This window comes from Grus americana, chromosome 5, assembly GCF_028858705.1.
Source record: "Grus americana isolate bGruAme1 chromosome 5, bGruAme1.mat, whole genome shotgun sequence".
NCBI lineage: Eukaryota > Metazoa > Chordata > Aves > Gruiformes > Gruidae > Grus > Grus americana.
Window position 1 is genome coordinate 35486968 of NC_072856.1, and position 13091 is coordinate 35500058.

Below are 13091 nucleotides of genomic sequence, written 5' to 3' on the forward strand. Positions count from 1 at the left end.
ATTCAGTCAGGTGTTACTTGGAGCACTATAGTGTGGATGATCAACTAACTATTGAGGTCTCAAACATCTGCACTTTGCTGTAAGAAAATACAAGAATGCTATGTTCATGTCTTCCACCTTTTTTTTGTCCTTATTTCTTAATTTCAGTGCTTAGAGCCATTTGAATTCCCTTTGGGAGGTGATAGCTGCTAAAACACACATGATAAAAATGCTTTTACAAATATGCTTCTGACTTGCTTTAATATGCATCTGTGAATAATAGCGTTCTGTGAATTTGGGCAGGAGGCTCTTTTCTAGATGCGTAGAGTTGAAAGAAACAGAACTACTGGATTTTGCTGAGATTGCAACTATTTCTTCATATTTTTTTTTAGGTAAGCACTATGTGTATTGTGAAACAACTAAACAAAATCTAAATATCAAGTTGTTACATTCCAAGACTGCCTGCTCTTGTGGGTGTAAGTGTTGGAACACATACATACCCTAGCATCATAGTTTAAAGTGACCTGCAGACAGTTTCATATAGTTCTTATAATTTAGGTTGACGGTTCTTTTTCAAGTTGTATTTAATCTACTGAGCTTCACTTTCAAAAAGTCTGATTTATGTTTGGATCGTGCAGTTGCCACTTTCACTCTTGTTTCAGATATTCCGTGTGTTGAAAGACAGTAAGTATTCCAGCTTCGGAAAAACAGCCGGTCTTTTTGTCTTTTGTGGCAGTGGGCTTTCATTACACCTCTCCTCTGCATGAGACAAACTTGTTTTCTGCAAGAGCTAAATCATTTTTAGAGACACCATTTCAGAGGAGGATTGCCACATCCAAGAAGCCTGTGGCACATTTGGTTCTAAATGAAGAAGTTGCACAAATACAGTCAGCTGTTAGGAGAATGCATATTTCATTAGTGTCAAGCTGTCTTATCACATGTGAATCAGCTGTGCTATTATCTGCTTAGTCTAGATAAAAGTGGAGTGATGGATTATTGGGGAGTTGAAGTCTTAACAGCTCTTGGCTGTAAGAAACTAAAAAAGCTCTTTCCATGCTGATGACACTGCTACAATGAATGCAGAAAGGAACTATTTGTTGTGTGCTGGGTTTGGAGAGCAGTAATCTCTTCTTTCTGTGTCTGCTAATATACTTTGTCTTGAATCTCAAAAGTGTAGACATTTATGTGGGTTTGGTTAAAGTAACACTAAGTTTCTGACTGAAAAGGAAAAAAACCTTGCTGCATTAGTTCATTTCTGGATGACCGTGCCACCCCATGTTCCAGCTGCAGAAAAAAGTAAATAAAATTACAAAAATACAATTGACCATCATTGTACAAGTAGTGGTAAAACTTTATTTTCAACACTGTAAGGTTCTGACTATTATTAGTGAAGTAGTAAAGCAAAACTAAAGAAAAACTGGCATGTTCTGTTCTCCACCTTGTGTTCTGTTAAGTCTAAAAGCTTGACCTTTTTTAATCAACCAAAAGGAGTGATGATCTGTGCCAAGAGTCAACATTAGCATAAGAATAAGCTGTGTGGCTGGTTGTGAATTGAACCTGCCCACCAGAGCAACTGTCTTCTGAAATAAATTTTCTTAGGAAGAACCTTCTGGTACTTTTCAAGTAAAACTCTGAATTTGCCTTTTTTTTTTTTTTTTAAGATGCTACAGTTAGGGTGCTTTCTGCTGGAGAGAGAGAAGAGGGAATTCACAAGATTGAGATCTCCTATTTGGATGATGGAGTCGTGCTAGGAGTCCCTCTAAAAATATTCACTGCTCTGAGTGGTGGCATCAGCAATCATTAAAGGGGTTGAGGGCTTGAATGCAGGCAAACTGTCATCAGGACTATGGGTGATGTCTGCTGCTCTGGTTGTCTGTTGGTGTAGGGAGTTGTATAGAATTAAAATACTGAAGGAGGAGTATCTGTTTTAGATACAGTACAAAAATTCCCACTGCCTGCGAAGGCTGCCTGTGATAATTGGAGGTTCAGGTTTGATGATGCAGGAAGCCTTTCCATCCAGTCCTGTGTGCCTAATTCCACAACAGCGAGGCACTTTGCAAAGGAAGGTTGGAGACTCTGTGCTTGCAGAGCAGTCACGTGTCTTCCCAGTTGCTGCTTTTCCACCCCTCTGACGTGTTGGAGCACATCTGCTTGGCTGAGTTCCCAGCTTCACATCAACCTTCTCACTTAGCCATGTGAGAATAAAATGCCTTCGTATTTGGCACACCTGGTTTCCCAAGTGGTATCTTGTAGCTCAAGTCTTCCAGCTTCTCTCTACAATTACTAGCTTAGTGTCACCGAAATGTGAAAACTTACAGGCTTATACCTCTGATGAATAACACATGGCAACTGTGGATGCTACCACTTTGTTTATCCTTTACATTAACACTAGAGAAGCAGAATGATGCACATTAATGTCGTGGCTACTTCAGTTACCAGGTTTAAGACAAAGCTGTTGTGTGTTTGTGTGTATGTATATAAATGGTTTTTAAATACAAATATTCTACCAAGTAATAATAAAAATGAAAAGTGCCCACAGTTCTGAACATTTAGAAATGGCAGGCTGGTGACTAGTTAGGCAGAAATTGTGCTGCTTTAGAGGTGGGTGGTTTGTTGGGTTTGGGGTTTTTTTAGTCTTCACTGATCTGGCTTCCCCCTCCGAGTACAGTTCTTTAAATTTGTTGGTCTCCTTGAATTCTCATTTTTGCAAGCTTATGCCCTTTAGGGTGCTTTTCTGACCCCACAGAAAATGATCAGGGAGTTGGGCAGAGTGAGGACATGTTTACTAGCCTTGTTCACACAATGCTGTGCAAGCACGTCTGCACTCACTGCTGTGCAGAAGGAGCACATTTACACTGCCTTTTGCACTCGGGTGCATTTATGTTTCTGCTGGTGGCATGTCTCAACACCTGCAAAGGCGTTCTTTCCATCTTGTAACTTCTGAGTCAAAAAGCAGTACTAGTTGCTTCCCAGCTTGAGTGGCTTGCTAAAATACTAAATCTAAAAAAAAAAAAAAAAGCCCCCCCCAACCCCACAAAACCCACCCCCAAAAAACCCAACACCCCCCCCCCCCAAACCAAAAAACTAGAATTTGCTTGTCTCCAGCATAAAGTAGTGCTGTGGTGAAATGACAACACATGCTGCCACCCATTTTTTCCACTAAAAAGGGTACATAAGAATGCCTCTCTGAATGAGGAGTCTCTGTTATGGATTTTTAGGATTAGTGCATTGTCTTTTAGCAGTTTACTTTCTAGATTGTCTGAATACTTGGTACATGACCTCAGCCACCTTACTCTGAGGGGCTGTAAATAGGAGAACGCCCTTGGAGCTGTCTTCACAACTGGCAGCTTGCTAACATCAGCCTTTACCTTGGGGACCAGCGAGGCGTTGTTCAGCATTTCTGTATGCAGTCTCTGGTGTGCGTACTTCTGATACGTGCTTCCTCATTAACAGTTCTCTGAGCTCTGGAAAAAGAATTTAGCCTCTGGTGGATCACTTGAGTTTGATTTGGATGAAACAGTTCTCATACCAAGAATTTTGCTTAAGTGAAAGGAACTGCAAGACCTCTCTTCCTCCATAAACTCACCAAATCTAAACCTTGATCGTAATAGGCTTCTGTATCGAGAAATCTGTTTATCCACAGTTCTTGGTGTCCTCATTAAGACTTTTTTCTGGCAAAATGGATTGCTCTGCAGTTCTCTTCTTGTATCTGATTGTCATTAATCTTATGCTATTTCTCATACCTTGCAGAGCAGGTACTCTCTGTTAGCTCGGAGGTATATCTCCGCGATACTGCTGCCCACATGTTTCCTGGTGTTCAGCGTAACTGTCAGATTTTTCAGGCACTTATTTGAAGTTGGTTTTTGGCTGGGAAATGTATTCAGAACTTGAACTGATTTGAATGGTCTGAAATAGTATCTTCCCAGGTGTTTAGGAGCATTGTGCTTTTTGAATGAAGTATCACTTGTGGTGCCTTTGCAGCAGTGTAATTTTGCCATCTCAACAATGAGAGACTTGAGTGAGAGGAAGAACCAATTTGAGTCGGATGGCTCCAGCAAGCCCTACCTTTTGCTCCCACATCCAGCAGTGAGGTAAAAGGAATATTACCAGTAACTACTGCTTTAGGGAGTATTTGAACCCAGCCTCAACCACAGCTACTGTCTCATAAATATTGCTTTTTCTCCTCATGGCACCACCAGCAGTCAGTCATGCAGAGTTGTGGCGTGTGCAGAGTGGCTGTAGCACCCTGCTCCCTGGTCTGCTGCTCTGTGGGAGCTTCAGACACAGCATCACCTCTGCTAAGAAAGTAGAAGAGCCTTTTGCTGAACTCTCTGTAATGTTCCTTCCTAGAAGAACTTCCCTTAGAAGATGTTCCAAACTAATATCTAAAGTTGTGTCCATGATTCAGTTATAAAAGTACCTGGTTTTCTTTCCTGCTTGTGCTTCTTCTAGGTCAAGGTGCCACTGTGTACTTTGTATGCCAGGAGAATCTTCTCATTTTAAATGCACAAGCTCAGACTTATTAATCTCCCCACGTTTTGTCTGGGGACACAGAGACTGTCTGGCCAGATAACGAGCTGTGTAAAAGCCTGCAGTGGGACTTGCTGGTGGTCCACCTGAGCTCAAGCTCTCCGTGGCCTTGCTGAAGAATGCTTCTAGTCCTGATACCCACACTGCAGCCATTAAAAGGTCCAGTTGCTTTTTCATTGAGCATCATGCTGTTTTATGGAGAAAGGAATATCATGTATAAGATGATTATCAGTTTTGGACATGAGCAGGTTGGTCGGTTTTATTTAGTTCTGTTGGTTTGTTTTTTTTTTTTTTCCTAAACAGGTATTACCTGGGCCCTCAGTTTCTTGATTGTATCTTTTTGTTACGAGTTCATGCACTTTTTCCTCCCCTGTCCCCCAATTCTTGCATGAATACAAAGTAGCCCTGGCAGTTACTTGATTTTGCATCCCCCTTCCAATGCTTCTTATTCTGACATGTCAATATCTAATAGCACATCTTTACACTTGCAAAAAGTAATTCTAAACTAGATGCTAGAGTCTCTGTCACCTGGATTGAACACCACTTTTAAGATGCTTTGCTGAATTCTTTAGGCTTGCAGGAAACAGTAAAAGCTTATAAATTAAATCCTGCAGTAATTTTTCTGTGGATCATTGTTTTATTTGCCTAAAATAAAAGTTCTGAAAGCAAAATACAAAATGAAATTCAGGACTCCTGCTACTTGTGGCAAAGCTACTGCTTCCAGTGGGCCCTGGATTTCACCAGGCATTATACGGAGCTTCCCAGAGGAGCCTGCTGTCAACTACATTTATAAATAACGAAAGGAAGTAGCTTCAAATGCTTATTCTCCCCCTCTCGCTGACTTATGCCACTATTTTTTTTTCCAAAAACTTAGCAAACTGTTATATTAGAAATACAAAAATGACCAATTCTTACATAAATCAAAAAAAAGGAAAAAAACCCATAGGCTTCCAAAGCGATGAATTTATATAGCAAGTACAAGACTTCTTGCTACAAATGGAAAGATTTTTATATGATAAAGCTTGTATTATGAATCCAAAAATTATTTAATTTAACCCCACAGTGCTGATCTGAGAAATGGCAAATCCTGCTTCAGGCTGAACTATTAAAGTAAAAAAAAATAAAGTATGAATACAATATAGAAAGAATCGCTGTACTCCCATAGGACTCATTTACTTCTAGTCTAAGGTTGACATAGATATACTTGAGTCAAACAGGAAATACTACTACTTATTGCAAAGCTGCTAATCATGTTGCTATAATTAAGCTGTTTAACACATTGAATAGCAATGTAACAACGCATAGAAAATTAGCTTGTTTGCCATTGATTAATGATGGATAATGTGTGCAATTCACCACAGTGGTTCATTTCAGCAGTTCTGTGATGTACTAATTCAGGCTCATCACAGCACGTCTTTACTAGCACAGTCTGATGATTCAGCATAAAAGCCCCCACAAATAGGAATGCACATTAAACATAAAAATAGGATTCATATCTACCTTTCTTACAGTGTAATCGAGGTGTTATAGACCTCCAAATTATTTCATTCAGATAAACAAGGCAAAGATTTAAGGGTAGAAGAAGAAAAGTTGCTAATTTTAATAATAGCTTGAAAAGTTACAGAAGAATCACAGGCTAATATAGTGAAACAAGACAAGAGGGAAAAGCTATCAGCAGTTACTCTTCTAAGTGTTGAATTTCAAAGAAGCAGCAGCTGGTAAACTCCCTCAGGTATCAGCTGTACACGTGTAAGGTTATATATATATCAAATGCCAGTCTTGTACAAGAAAGGTACATACAGAGGAACTTAAAGCCAGGGAGAATTACAGTTCTTAGCTTCTCAAGAACAGCCAGAATGTGTGTGTTTAAAAAAAAAAAAAAAAGTTTCTACAGCTACTGCTGCTGATGACAAGCAGTAGGAGTAGCTAAAGCTTCAGAGAAAACCAAAGCACTGCAAAAACATTTCATTTCTGAGATCAAAAAAACAGGCAACTGTATTCAGAGCCACAGTAACTTTCTATAAATAAGAGAATGAGTTTAAGACCCAGCTTTGTTTCTTTTGCTTTGTCAAATAATACAAGTGCACAGGTTATACTACTTTCATATTTAGTTTGAATCCAGATTTGCTAACAGTATACACTGTAATAGTTTTTGTAATAACATATTTAATACACCAAAGAGAATGTTTATCATCTAGAAAATGCTGCTCCAATTACACTTGCATTGTTATACTTTTAAGTTCTACTATAAACTGTGTAAAATAAAGACGCCACCACCACCACCACCCCCCCCCCAAAAAAAAAAAGGTGGGCTTAGAAATGGTGCAAGTCAATCTTTAGTGGCCTTTGGTCAATCACCCCCTTGAAAACCAGCCCAAAGTTTCATGATGGGCCAGAAGGAGGCTCTGCGCCACTTCTGGCCTTTCTTCAGCTTCTAGCACAGAAGCAACTGTAGCGTAATTTAAGCAACTGCTGAAGGCTGTCTGAATTACAGCAGCCCTTTGCATGTTGGACACAGGCTTTCCCAGGCTCTCTGCAGGGCTGACAACTTGCAAACCTGCTCTGACTGTGAACATGTCACTCTGTTCCTGAACAGGACTCTCTGGTAGAACATCCTAGCGAAGTGCTCGCAGCCGCTTTGTGTTGCTCGGACCTCCCATCTGACGTGAACCAATCCTACACAGCGTGTGAACTTCTTGAGCTTGAAATGCAAAGAAAGGAATGTCATTTTGTGGTGGTCTATTACCAATACTGCAGTAAGCAAAAAAATTCTGTCATGTGTCATTCTGTAAAGGATGCAATAATGCTGTATTTTGTGGAGGCCACCTTGTGGCATTATGGAAATAGAATCCGGATATAAAAAACAACACAGCATTTAGAGTGCATACCAAGAAATAAGGATTTTAAGCTGCTTGGAAACCAGATGTTACAGTAATGTGTCATTCTAGCCTTACGTGTATGATTATGGGTGGTGTCTGTACAGGCAACAACAGAGGAATCTGAGGACGTGTGTAGCACCATTCTGTGTGGCATTGCTTCTTACATAGTCAGCTTAATAGACGTTGTAGTTCTTAAACATACTGCTTATATAGTTTATGCTCAATTGCTGCTTAATAGAGATGTAGGGAGAAATTTTACAGTGAACAGGAGCAGGTGAAGGCTGCAGTCAAAGTACTGTAAAACCAACTTCCACGTTACCATTGTGTTACACACATTTTTGTTCTGCTTGCAAGAGGGGGGTCTGGAAATTTTTACAGCAGGAAAATTATTCTCCTTTCCCTGCACTGAAATTAGTAATTAAATTTCCTCCACCAAAGAATGAAATTTGACTTCAGCAAAGATCAGTCAGTTGCAGCCAGACAAAACTGGCTATCATCTGGTAATCTCATTGCCAGCATTTGCTAACTCCTATGAAGAGTGTACTGAAGTAGTATCCTCTTTATGGTTTTGGACCTACATTAGCAGAAAGGTGGAAACAGCTCATTCCTTGGGAAAAAAAAAAGTCCTGAAGTTGGAGGTGGAAAATGGAGGTAATGTAAGCCTGAAAGAGAAGTATCAAGTATGATTGCTGTTGGAAGGTAGGACAACCCTGAGTACCAGAACATTGGATCTTCCAGTGCCTGCCTGCCCAGTAGCATCTTCAAGGAAAAGGCAAAGAAGGTTTCTTCACGCAGCTGTACAGTGTAGGAATTGATAATGCAGAGTGTCAGGGCATAAGAAACCTGTTCCGTGACTCTGCTTTTGTTGGATGCTCTTCAGCATACAGCAAAACCTTAGGGAAGGCATCTGAATCTCAACAATTGCCAATGAAGTTTGTCCCATCAACTTGAGGTGAAAGAGGGTAGATGAAGCTTAGCTCTCTGAGACAGAGAAGTCTTCAATTGTCCATGCTGACTCGACGCTGTGGGGATGGATGCGTTGGAGGTGCAGAGGTTATTCTAACACCTACTGAGTTTAAAGGGGATTAGGACATTTTCTGCCCCAACATGGAACGGTCTGTTGGAGATGGAGTGTAGGATAATACCCAGAGCACTGATGGGCAATCTTTTTGAAGCAGACGGGTATTCTGGAGCAAGTCAGGAGGGTGGCCTGCGTACCCTTCTGCCTCAAGTTAGAAGCAGGACCCTCTCAGGGCATCTTATATTCAGGACAGCACAAAGACTGTCACTGAATCCAGACTGCAATCCTGACTTGTTCCGTCCGTGTTCTTAGGTTAAACTAAGTAAACGTTTCCAGTGTAGCACTGTAAATTGCCAGTAGATGGCATAATGATTCCATGCTACGTAAATTTAAAAAAAAAACCCAACCAAACAGTGCTGAAGGAAATATGCTGCACGTTTTTGTAAATTCTATGTTTAATCATAATAAAGCTCCTTGTGGAGGAGAGAGCTCAGTAAATGAGTTAACTGCCTGTGGCCTTTCACAGTACATTTATGCTGAATCCTTCCATCTACCTTCAGTTTCTGTATTCTTATAGATCTGTTTGCTCAGTTGGGCATTTTAATTTCTTCTCACCTCTAATTAGTTTCTCTAAAAAAAAAAAAAAATAAGTATGTCAGTATGGGCATTCTGATGCCCATCTAATTCTTACTTATTCCAAATATCAGCCAGGTCTGTGTCTTTGCATCCAGTGAACGCTTGTGAATCAGCATTGCTTATCTGGTGCACTGGGAGTTACCTGTATACCTATCGCGGGGGACTGACTCAAAAACTACCGTAAGATTAGAGGCAGATGGCTGAAGCTGCTCCCTGCTTGTCTGTTGAAAGTCAACAGCTCTGCCTATCGCTGCCCGAATCGCGCACAGAACAGCCTGTGGCCTGCTGTTGCTTGTGGTCCATTCTATGTCCCATGTAGTAAAGTAAACCAGTATCAATGACAGGATAATGTATGTTTTCAAAAGCAAAATATTTAAAAGTTAGCCAAAGTGCTGTCAGCTTTATAGAAAGTTTTCAGAACAATTGCACTGAGATGTTCAAAGGTGAATTAAAGGCTATGAAAATGTTTTACTAATGGCGAACTATCAGCAAAAAATGTATATAGCAACTTTTGCTAGCGTTCAGACTGTGAAAAGGATTCAGCACAAAAATAAGTCCTGCTACATTTTTGTAAGCTCCTTTTACCCTCAGGGAAGAAAAAAACCCTCTTGTGCTACTTACAAGTATCCACCAGTATCCCTGACTACATGATTCTCCGTAAACAGCTATGATGCTCATGGATTTTTGTGGTGCCTTCAGAGAGCTAAGAGGGATTTAATGGGTCTCCTTTGCTTTTTCGGTTTGTACATGAAACCAAAAGTGACAAGAATCTGGTGATAGGGATTTCGGTGTCATCAGTGTGATGGCATTACATTAGTCTAGACCTCCTCTTTGTTCAACCCATTAGGGACTGTCAGCTCTCATCCATCTGGCTGACAGTTCTGCAGCATTAGTGACAGCTGGTTGAAGTAACTCAGACAAAACTGAGAATTTGCTTGTGAGCAGGGTAGAACTTTTCAGAAATTTGCCAGTTTCTACGTAGCTGTTACTTGGGGAGTGAATCCATCAATGAAAAGACAGCCAGAAAACATGGAGGTCATCCTGGATTGCACTTTCAGGAGGTTGATGGAATTGTTTGGTTGTTTCAATTGAACTGAAACTGTTGCTTGGCAGTTTTATCTGTCTTTTCAGAACAGGGATTCACTTGACATCAAGCTGCAGACACAACTTTGCTGATAGTGAACTTCCTTCCAGAAAAAAAAAAACCAACAGGTAGCATCTCCTCAATGATATAAGAAGAAAATGAGTAGTTGGTTATATTCAGTTATATTTTGATAAATTTAAACCTGGACTTTTTTATTTCTTTGTTTCCATTTGTACTAGTTTTTGGGGGGGGTTTTATTCTTTTCACCTAGAAGGCAAACACCCACAGCCTGATACCAAAACTCACAAACAGCATTCTGCAATCCACTCAAATGAGATGCTGTTACAGCTAGTCTTAATTGAAAAGGCAGTAATCAACGAAATTAATTATTTTCTCAGTTCTGTACACTTAAAAATATGGTAACTGGTTTATCTGTTTGTATGAAATACAGCTATTAATATGTAAAGAAGTTACACAGTAAGAGGAGAAGGGACTGTTTACCTAACATTGAAATGGTTGCATGCCGATACAGGTATTAGAAACTTTGCATATATAAAAATGAAGATATGTTTCTGCAATGAAAGCTGCACCCACAGTCAGGGTTTCTACATGAGGGTGGGATTCTAGCCAAGAGGCTGTTTAAGTAACTTGTCAGTTCATTAGCAGGATGATGCAGAGAGAAACTTTTTGGATTAGAGTATGAGTGAACAAACGAGGTTTTCTTTTGTTTGGGATCATGAGGCTTAAATCAAGTAACTGTTACCTAGGTTATAAAAAATAAATTCTTTGGCTGAGGAAATCCTTAAAACTGGAGGGCATGACCATTCTGTGTGATCTGACAGCATCTTAATACAGTTCCTTGAAGATATTTAAAAAATAGGAGCATTTTTTACACTAACTGCATATGAAAACTAGTAACATGAGATATCACTATGAAGAAGATGTCTTTCTTTCTGTGGTGGTGTTGTGGTTTTACCCCAGCCGGCAGCTGAGCACCATGCAGCCGCTCGCTCACTCCCCCACATCGGGATGGGGGAGAGAATTGGAAAAGTGACAAAACTCGTGGGTTGAGATAAAGACAGTTTAACAGGTAAAGCAAAAGCCACGTGCACAAGCAAAACAAAGCAAGGAATTCATTCCCCACTTCCCATGGGCAGGCAGGTGTTCAGCCATCCCCAGGAAAGCAGGGCTCTGTCACGCCTAACAGTGACTTGGGAAGACAAACACCATCACTCTGAACGCCGCTGCCCCCCCTCCACCCCTTCCCCAAGCTCCTTATAAACTGAGCATGACATCATATGGTATGGAATACCCCTTTGGCTAGTTTGGGTCACCTGTCCTGTCTGTGTCCCCTCCCAACTCCTTGTGCACCCCCAGCCATCCCCCTGGCGGGGTGGTGCAAGAAGCAGAAAAGACCTTGGCTCTGTGTAAGTACTGTTCAACAGGTCCATATAACAAAAACATCTCTGTATTATCAACACTGCTTCCAGCACAAATCCAAAACATATCCCCACACTAGCTACTATGAAGAAAATTAACCCTCTCAGCTGAAACCAGGACAGGTGTTATACTGGAAGCAGTGTTCTATCTCTGGCTTTAACATAAACCCTACTATTTAGTGATTCTATTGCTAAGTACTTGCTTCATTAACAAAAACTGACAAAAAATATGATGCTCAAAATTGTTCAGTTCAGAGAAGCTACTTTCTAACACTCTTCAGTTCTAGCGTTCTTAGGTTTCCACCCCTAAACCTGCTGGAGTTTCTTGCTTTTGTGAGTTTGTGACAGAAGAACCTAATCGATTATATGTCTTCCTGGTTGTGTCCAAAGTACAGACATCTGAAAAATACTACCAGAGAAATAATTCACATTATCCCACTCACATGGAGTAACATAGGCTTTCAAAATCATGCCTCCTATAATATTTTTTTATTATAGCTGATGACCAGGTTCATAATCTCTAACATAATAATGCTTAATAATTAAATGTTTTCAAGGTGTTCAGCAATTAACTCTGACACGAGAGGTAAAAATGAAGCAAATGTAGCTATAACGTGACAATGAGCACGTATGACATAACAGGACATGCTGCGTAAAGGGAAAATAGGGGCAGGGAAGGTGCTAACTGTCCTCCTTTCTCCTAGAACTCTGTGCCTGCCCACTAAGTAACAGCTGTCAACAAGTTCTAGTTATTCATCAGAAACAAACTGCAACACTACAAACCAGTGATTAAAAGAAGAGATTTTAGGCCTTAATTTAACAACCTCTTTTAATTTTTTTCTTTTGTAAGCTTTTTTGGTAACTCTTTCCTAGAAAAAGCTTATTCTTCTTTGCACGGTAACTATTAGAATGTAACTTAAAACTGTCTTAATTCTAAATGGATCTGTTACCAAGGAAGATACATCTACTTCTAATACATTTATGTTCTTCAGGTTCCTATTTGTGTCTTTCCACATTTTAAGTAGCAAATTATCTTACCCTTTGTTTTTACTAACAAACTCAAAACCGAAAGAGCCCTCCCAACGCCCACTCTATTTCTCATCATGGAATAAGCAAACTGTTGAAAAATTGTGTTTGGGGACAGATTACCCACGTTGCAAGTTACTTGTGCTGCAGAGTCGGAGCGAGCTCTGCACAACATTTTTAGCAACCGTGCTGCTTTTAGGGCCCAGGAGCACCAACTCCGCGGTCTCAGAGCTGTCCGCAAACTGCCGGCCCCGGAGCACCTGCACTGCCCCCAGGGAGGGGCTGGTGCCGCCGCGGCCGCACTGCTGCTCTGCCCGAGGCGAGGGGCTTCCTCGCGGCCTGCGCTCCCTCAGGCGGGCAGCAGGGCGGCCAGTCCTGCTCGGGCTCCGCACTCCCGCCGTGCGCAGGCCGAGGCGAAGCGCCCGGCACAGCTCCCAGGGAACCTCCAGCCGGCCGCAGCTCGCCTCCTCCACCCGGGCACCCACCGGGCCCTGCGG